Source organism: Oryx dammah, unplaced genomic scaffold (assembly GCF_014754425.2).
Source record: "Oryx dammah isolate SB20612 unplaced genomic scaffold, SCBI_Odam_1.1 HiC_scaffold_8, whole genome shotgun sequence".
NCBI classification, from domain to species: Eukaryota; Metazoa; Chordata; class Mammalia; order Artiodactyla; family Bovidae; genus Oryx; species Oryx dammah.
Genome location: NW_024070192.1, coordinates 2731636 through 2740479, shown reverse-complemented (window position 1 = coordinate 2740479; position 8844 = coordinate 2731636).

Below are 8844 nucleotides of genomic sequence, written 5' to 3'. Positions count from 1 at the left end.
ACCACAAACAGAAAGAAAAGACAAGAAAACAAGAAAGAACCCTAGGCCCTGATGGACGCTCTGTCCTTTCTCGGGTCTCCTGGGCCTGCTTCCCCATCTCCATCTGGAGCTATCTGACCGCAGCCCGTTTGAAGCCACGTAAGAACTGGAGGTCTCTCTGACCCAAGAATTCACCCCTAACTCCTCTGAAGACCCTCTAAGACCAAGAAAAAAATTTTCTCACAGGCTTGATTTTGAGAGAGACTCTGAGTTAAGTGAATGGCATAATTTCCTTTCTGTGCAAATACCAAGGTATTTATTACTCTTACGTAATTTCCAGGGAGTCAGTTACATGATCTGACTTCTATTCTGTTGGACAACGGAGGGATCTTACCGTCAACCAGTCACCCTGGGTGAGAACATACCCAAGGACTGATCTATGACTGCTAAGAAGCCTAACAATTCCTGGAAGGAAAAGGGTTAAGTGCCAGTAAAAACAGCATAAATTTACACATGACCTCCTGTGATTACACTTTTATTCTCTTCCTTGCAAGGAACAACAATGGCAACTCTCATAACTAAAGCTTCTGGTCGAAAAACCTTCTCCCTAGAGAACCTGTTGGCACCTTCTGGTTAGAAAGGATCTCTAGACAGAGAGATGTACCTGCTGGTGAGTTTTCTTTCCGAAGCATCTAAAAGGTTCACTGTATCATGGGAAAATAGTCTCTACTATTGGGCTGTAGGGAGCAGCCTTCCGTGATTGGTTTGTGATGGTTTGATTCTGCCTGAAAGTACTAGAAAAATAACTGCTTTGTCCCAAACTTAACTTGCTAGGCAAGAAGATGGTTTGAATAGCCAGGGAACTTAGCTTCAGAAAGAATTATGGGCAGATAAAAGTCTTAGCAGTGACTTTAAAAAAAAAAAAAACTACTTCTGATAATATCACTTTTCATCAGTCACACTCTGCCCTCTTTCTATAAAATATAAGAAGAGGATTTTCTAACAAGGGGAAAGTATTTTGGGAAAAATTTGTTGTTGTTTTTCGTCTCTAAGTGTGTTTGACTCTTTGCAACCCCATACACCGTAGCCCGCCAGGCTCCTCTGTCCATGAGATTTCCCAGGCAAGAATACTGGAGTGGGTTGTCATTTCCTTCTCCAGGGGATCTTCCTGACCAGGGATCCAACTCACATCTCCTGTGCTGGCAGGTGGGTTCCTTACCACTGTGCCACCAGGGAAGCCTCTGGGGAGAAGAAGAGGATGCCGTGTTTATTTCCTTTCTAGATGAGAGCAAATGCTTCAAAGAGTGCGGAGGGTGACAGGTGCCTACACTTCCTGTGCCCCAGCCCTGCGGCGGAGGCTTCTTTAGATGGGCAAGTGTACTATTGCAAACCGAGCTTTCAGTGAGGGATTTACTGGGACCAGTAGAAAGTGGGCAGGGCTACGGGGTCAGCCTCTCCCGCTCTCAGCTCAGGTCTCGTAACGGGTCCCCTGCCTCCTTTCCTTTCTTCTCTTCTCTTTCTCCTCCAGGAATTTTCCATCAGCTGGAGAGCAAGGACATCTGCCGCCACGCTGATGGGAGAAGCCCCACTTTTGCCCTTGGCTGTAGGTGCGTCTGGTGGCCTGTGTTCGTGCAGCAAGAGCTAGAGGGCTACCCTGCCAGGGCCGCCCTCTCCTCCTCCCCGCCTCCTTCCTTCCCTGCAGTCTGCACACCGACTCCTCCAGGAAAATCTCCACGGTGTTTCCTGGCTCATCTGAGATATGCAGAGATTGCAAAGAGCTGGTCTTGGGAACTTTTGAATATGATTGATTCAAGAAAATTCAGTCTTAGAAGTTCTCCATGAACTGAATTAAAATGGGAAAAAGTAGCGACCCAGGAGAACATACACAGAGATAACATCACTGGAAGGTTTCTCTTTAAAAACCAGTTCTTCTGACAACAACGGCCAAGCCAACAGACTCCGCCGGGGGCCAGAGGCCAGGAGGTCAGGACCCCGTGAGCATGGCCCTTGTGGTCAGATGCCCAGGATGGAGACAGAGCCCGAGGGTGGGCGCCAACTGATCCCCCAGCCGTGGGCGCTGCAGGAAGAGTCCTGGGGTTCCCAAGAGTCACAGGTCCACTGTCCAGGTGACTGCTCTTCTGCTTTCTGTGACAAGAGTCTTAAAGAAACAGGAGTCTGTTTCATAAATGATGGAGCTCCATAAATATAATGCTGTGTGGAAAAAAAAAACAACACACAATTCTTCCAAAATTCTTTTATGGAGGGACTTCCCTGGCGCCAGACAAGGCCAACTCTGAAATGAGTTTTCTCCCAAGCATATCCTCCTTCTTTTGTTCATGAGAAACAATATAAGTTTGAACATTTTTCATGGGAAATCATTTGCAGCAAGAAAATGACCCAGAGCAGCGATTCACACTTGTTACGAGAATACCCTTATATTAGAAGACCTGTAGGAAATAACGCTAGTCTCTGAAACCTGGGTCTGTCTAATGTTTTAAATCGAGAGGGTCATCCTTTCCGTGGTCATAGAACAGGGATCTGCAAAGCAGAGCCTGCAGACCAGATGTGGCTCGTGGTCTATACAGCCTGTGAGCTAAGAGTATTTTCATGCCCTTAAACAGTAGGGGGAAAAGACGAGTTTGTGGCGCTTGATGTGCGTGTGTGCTGGGACCTTGCTGCTGCACACAGGCTTTCTCTAGGTGCAGCGAGCAGGGGGCTACTATCCACAGTAGTACGCAGATTTCTCTGCAGTGGCCTCTTTTGCCGCCGAGCACAGGTTCTCGGCTGGGGGGCTCCAGGGGTTGTGGCCCCCAGGCTCCAGGGCACAGACTCAGTGGTTGTGGCACACAGGCTTTAATTGCTGAGTCAATTAAGTGGACCTTCCCGGGCCAGGGATTGACCCCGTGTCCCCTGCATTGGCAGGCAGATTCCCATACCCTGTACCACTCGGGAAGTCCGACACTTGCGCATTTCATAAAATTCCCATTTCTGGATTTATAATGTTGTGTGGAAACAGAGCCATGCTTACTTGCTTACATAGTGTCTCTGACTGTTTCCGTGCTGTAACACAGAGTTGAGTGGACGAGACAGAGATCATATGTGGCCCACAAAGCCGAAACTGCTCACTATTTGGCCCTTGAGTGGGAAAAGTCTGCTGACCACTGGCCCGGGCTAAGACCAAGCTGAGTCAGAAAAACAGGTATGCTATTCCCGCCCCTCTGATTCTAGGCTGAATAAATGTAACTGAAGGGTTTGTTTGACCGTTGAGGCCTTCTTGTTAAAGTGAAGATGAAATACTTGTAGATTTATTTTCGGATTAACTACCTAATGCTGGTGAAATATGTTTTCAACCATCACATTTTTTCTGTTCAAACTAATTATCATTGATATATCTTGATCAAATTAACTTACATATTACAATGAAGTGGCTTCCAAGTGGATTTGTAAAATAGAATTAAGGTTAATATCAGGCCTTAAAAGCAATGACTGTCAACACTGATTCCACAGAGGGACTTCCCTGGTGGTGCAGTGGTTAAGAGTTCAAGACCTGTCAGTGCAGCAGGCGAGGGTTCTGTCCCTGGTCAGAACCCTCATGGTTAAGCTAAGATCCCTCATGGTTCATGGCCAAAGAAAACCACAGACAAACCATAAAGCAGGAACCATAGAGTAAGAAATCCAGTAAAGACTGTAAAAAAAAAAAAAAAAAGATCCACATTATTCAAAAAAAAAAAACCAGAATTTTTTAAAAAACAAAACTGATTCCACAGAGATTGAATATATTTTGACCTATTTTTCAACATTACTAATTTTCTTGACTTTTGCAAATCTATAGCTAGACTTTCATAAGTGTGCTGTTCTGTAAAGCAGTGGTCCCCAGCAGTTTTTGCAAGGGGGACTGGTTTCATGAAAGACTTTTTTTTCAAGGATGGGGGTGGGCAGGGGTGCGGGGATGGTTTCTGGATGGTTCATTTATCGTGCACGTGATTTCTGATCTAATGCCACTCTGGTCTCACAGCTGGTGCCAGTCCGTGGCCTGGAGGTTGGGGACCCCTGCGATAAAGGGGTCTGGGAGTCTGTGAAACCACCAGGTAATTATTTACCTTTGGGTTGCTTCAATCCAACCAGTTTTTAATTCGACCTCATTAGTGATCATTAAATGTTGCAATTAACAGTGTGTAGTGATTGAAAAACATCCAAAATTACAAATAATTAAATAAATTGGATTATTTTGCAAATTCTGGTACATTTCCTCTAGGAACTGAAGTGCAAAGTTACCTAAAAACTTATTCCTCCTCAATATTTCTAGGAATTACTTGAGGTTTGGTCTCTTCTCCCTGAGTCCACTGAATGTGCCTACAAGTCTAATTTAATCTGTTGGGTAAGAGTTAAATTTCCTTTAATATCAAAAGCTCAATATTGAAGATATAAGGGTTTTTGGACTTCTGCTCATTTCAATGTTTTTTTTCAGAGGAAGAGAAACTGCTGCCCATTTCATCATGAATCCCCTACCCCTGTTCTTTCCTTTTTTTTTATTTCATTATTGACAACATGAAATGCTAAACCCATAGGCAGACCCTGTAAATCAGATTCTAACACGTGAAAATCTTCCTGAAAATACTGATTTTCAGTGAGCTTGTTCCTGATAGGCAGACAATATATTTTTTATAACACAATTACATAGTAGGATTAATGGCTATACTTCCATATAGAACAATTTGCTGTTCAGATTGTGTAGCATAGGTGGGTAGATTTTTAATAACTGCTGCAAGGAGTCAATTGCAGAGAAACATAACAGAGGGGAAAAATCAAAGAGGAAGATGATGAGATTTTAAATATAATAAATGGCTGCATGTCATGAGGAAATCTAGGAAGAAAATCCATCAAATATTAAAAAGAAATAAAGGCAACTCATTCCATCCTAATGAAATTTTGAGTTCCAGAATCTACTCTAATGAAATGAAAATGATAATATGAATTACCTTAATATAGGATTCCCCTGATCTCTTTGGTCAAACTAAAATGGCATAAATTGTACTTTATTGGATCTCTTACCAATTTGATCTACCAGAAATAAAATTGTTATAGTCAGTTTTTAAAACCCCTGCATGGATTTAAGTCCCCCAGAAGTCATATCCTTTAAATGATTATAATAAAAAATATGAGTCATTACCTTAATTCTCCATGAACTGGGTAGTCTCAGTTCTGACAGTCAATATGGCTTAACTATACTATTTCTTCTCTTTGTTTTTGCAGTTACTTTAAGCTGATGATCTCTGAAGGTTGATCTAGAGGTGTTACTATAATTAATATTCTTATCATAGTTTTCAGTATAGAAAATACTAACTTAGGGATACTACTTTCTTTCTTCACATTGCACACGAATTTGCAAACACCAATCTTGTGTCTCTTCAACACAATGTTCTTACAGGAATATGGATTTCCTTCATACGCACTCTTGAAAAGACTAAATAGCCTGGCAACCATCATTGCAAGTAATCAGAGCACAAGGAGGATGTTTTCAAGAGTGTTTCCTTTGTAAACAAGCACATCAGCAAATTTTTGGAAAACTTCGTTGTCTGTGGAGTGTGATAAACAACAAAAATCAATGATTTATTTTAGTGACCCAGTAAATGGCAATTTGTGTGTGTGTGTATACTCAGAGGCTCAGTCGTGTGTGACTCGGTGACCCCGAGGACTGTAGCCCGCCAGGCTCCTCTGTCCACGAGATTCTCCAGGCAAGAATACTGGAGTGGGCTACCATTTCCTCCTCCAGGGGATGTTCCCGACCCAGGGATTGACCCATGTCTCTTGTGTCTCCTGCACTGGCAGGCGGATTCTTTACCAATAGGGCACCTGAGAAGTCCCTTTACTGTAAGCTAAAGCCAAACACTCCCCTCATTCAAACATCGTGATTAAATTTACAATAACCACGACATATACATTAAAATAGAATTTCATTTACAACATTTTTCAGTACTTTTAAGACAACACAGTGCACACGCCCCAGGAATCAATACGGTCACCTATACACTAATATACACTCAAGCATGGCTTTACAACTGTTTCATTTATTCTCAGAAAAGCCTATTATCAGACCTGACTCCATCACTCTCTCCTTAGAACACTTTCAATGAACTTATTTAGCTTTTATGTTCTAATAAATTGGTTGCAAATAGCCCCATTCGATTTTAACCTTCATTAAGTGTGTGCTCTATAAGAGGAAATTTTAAGTGTGAAAAATAAACTTAGAAGTTGCATTTAAAAAAAAATTTGTTTTAAAAGGGTATATTTGTTTTAAAAGGATATTCCTACTGTAGAGCACAGGGAATTCTGCTCAGTGTCATGAGGCAGCGTGGAGGAGGGGGGATTCAGGGCAGGAAGGATGTGTGTGTGTGGCTAACTGCTTGGTTGGCCACGTGAAGCTATCACAATGTTGTTAATCGGCTATATTCCAATACAAAGTAAAAAGTTTAGTTTAAAAAATTAGGGCTTCCCTGGTGGCTGAGACGGTAAAGAATCCACCTGCAATGCAGGAGACCTGAGTTTGATCCCTGCATCAGGAAGAACCCCTGGAGAAAGGCATGGCAACCCACTTCAGTATTGTTGCCTGGAGAATCCCATGGACAGAGGAACCTGGTGGATTACATCCACGGGGTCTTGAAGAGTTGAACACGACTGAGTGACTGATGCACGCACACACACACACACACACACACACACACACGAGACAGAAGAAAGAAACAAAAGGATATCAAAGAATATATCCCAAATGAAGGCAGCAACAAAGCTATGATGATTTCTCCCCGCCCCTCCCCTCAAAAACTGGCTATGGAAAAGAAGGTGGGTGAATGGGAAGGAAGTCTATAGCAGCGGTATACAGGTGGGCACAGGACTTCACAGGTGGTGCTAGAGGTAAGGAATCTGCCTCTCAATGAGACACAAGAAACGTGGGTTCGATCTCTGGGTGGGGAAAATCCCCTGGAGGAGGGAATGGCAACCCAATCCAGCGTTCTTGCCTGGGAAATCCCATGGACAGATGGGTGTGGTCAGAGGTTCTTCTTGAGCCAAAATGGTGATCTAGTGCTAATTTCTAAATGCCGGAGTCCATGTGTCAATAGCTGATCAGCTCGGTTTTCTCTGTTATTGAATCACGTAAGTGCGTATAAACGTAGCCAGTCACTCAGTTGTATCCGACTCTCTGCTACGCCATGGACTACAGCCCACTAGGCGCCTCTGTCCATGGGCTTCTCCAGGCAAGGATATTGGAGTGGGCTGCCATTTCCTTCTCCACCGAATCTTCCTGACCCAGGGATCAAACTCTCATCTCTTGCATCTCCTACAACGGCAGGCATACTCTTTACCACTGTACCACTCTCATGCACCCCTCCAAAAAGAAAGCACACGAATTTGGAAAGCTGGACTTTTAAATGGATAAATTCTTAGGAACTCAGCTTGATGATAAATGTTCTAGATGAAGAAAAATGCAATCCTGGTGTTACTCTGAATATATGATCACTAACCTTAGAAGAACTGTACAAAAAAGATACCTTCATGACCCAGATAATCACGATGGTGTGATCACTCATCTAGAGCCAGACATCCTGAAATGAATGTGAAGTCAAGTGGGCCTTAGAAAGCATCACTACGAACAAAGCTAGTGGAGGCGATGGAATTCCAGTGGAGCTATTTCAAATCCTGAAAGATGATGCTGTGAAAGTGCTGCAAATATGCCAGCAAATTTGGAAAACTCAGCAGTGGCCACAGGACTGGAAAAGGTCAGTTTTCATTCTAATCCCAAAGAAAGACAATGCCAAAGAATGCTCAAACTACCACACAATTGCACTCATCTCACACGCTAGTAAAGCAATACTCAAAATTCTCCAAGCCAGGCTTCAGCAATACGTGAACCATGAACTTCCAGATGTTCAAGCTGGCTTTAGAAAAGGCAGAGGAACCAGAGATCAAATTGCCAACATCTGCTGGATCATGGAAAAAGGAAGAGATTTCCAGAAAAACATCTATTTCTGCTTTATTGACTATACCAAAGCTTTTGACTGTGTGGATCACAATAAACTGTGGAACATTCTGAAAGAGATGGGAATACCAGACCACCTGACCTGCCTCTTGAGAAACCTATATGCAGGTCAGGAAGCAATAGTTAGAACTGGGCATGGAACAACAGACTGGTTCCAAATAGGAAAAGGAGTACGTCAAGGCTGTATATTGTCACCCTGCTTATTTAACTTCTATGCAGAGTACATCATGAGAAACGCTGGGCTGGAAGAAGCACAAGCTGGAATCAAGACTGCTGGGAGAAATATCAATAACCTCAGATATGCAGATGACACCACCCTTATGGCAGAAAGTGAAGAGGAACTAAAAAGCCTCTTGATGAAAGTGAAAGAGGACAGTGAAAAAGTTGGCTTAAAGCTCAACATTCAGAAAACGAAGATCATGGCATCTGGTCCCATCACTTCATGGGAATAAATAGGGAAAGAGTGGAAACAGTATCAGACTTTATTTTGGGGGCTCCAAAATCACTGAAGATGGTGATTGCAGCCATGAAATTAAAAGACACTTACTCCTTGGAAGGAAAGTTATGACCAACCTAGATAGCATATTGCAAAGCAGAAACATTACTTTGACAACAAGGGTCCGTCTAGTCAAGGCTATGATTTTTCCAGTGGTCATGTATGGATGTGAGAGTTGGACTGTGAAGAAGGCTGAGTGCCAAAGAATTGATGCTTTTGAACTGTGGTGTTGGAGAAGACTCTTGAGAGTCCCTTGGACTGCAAGGAGATCCAACCAGTCCATTCTAAAGGACATCAGTCCTTCCAAAGAACACCCAGGACTGATCTCCTTTAG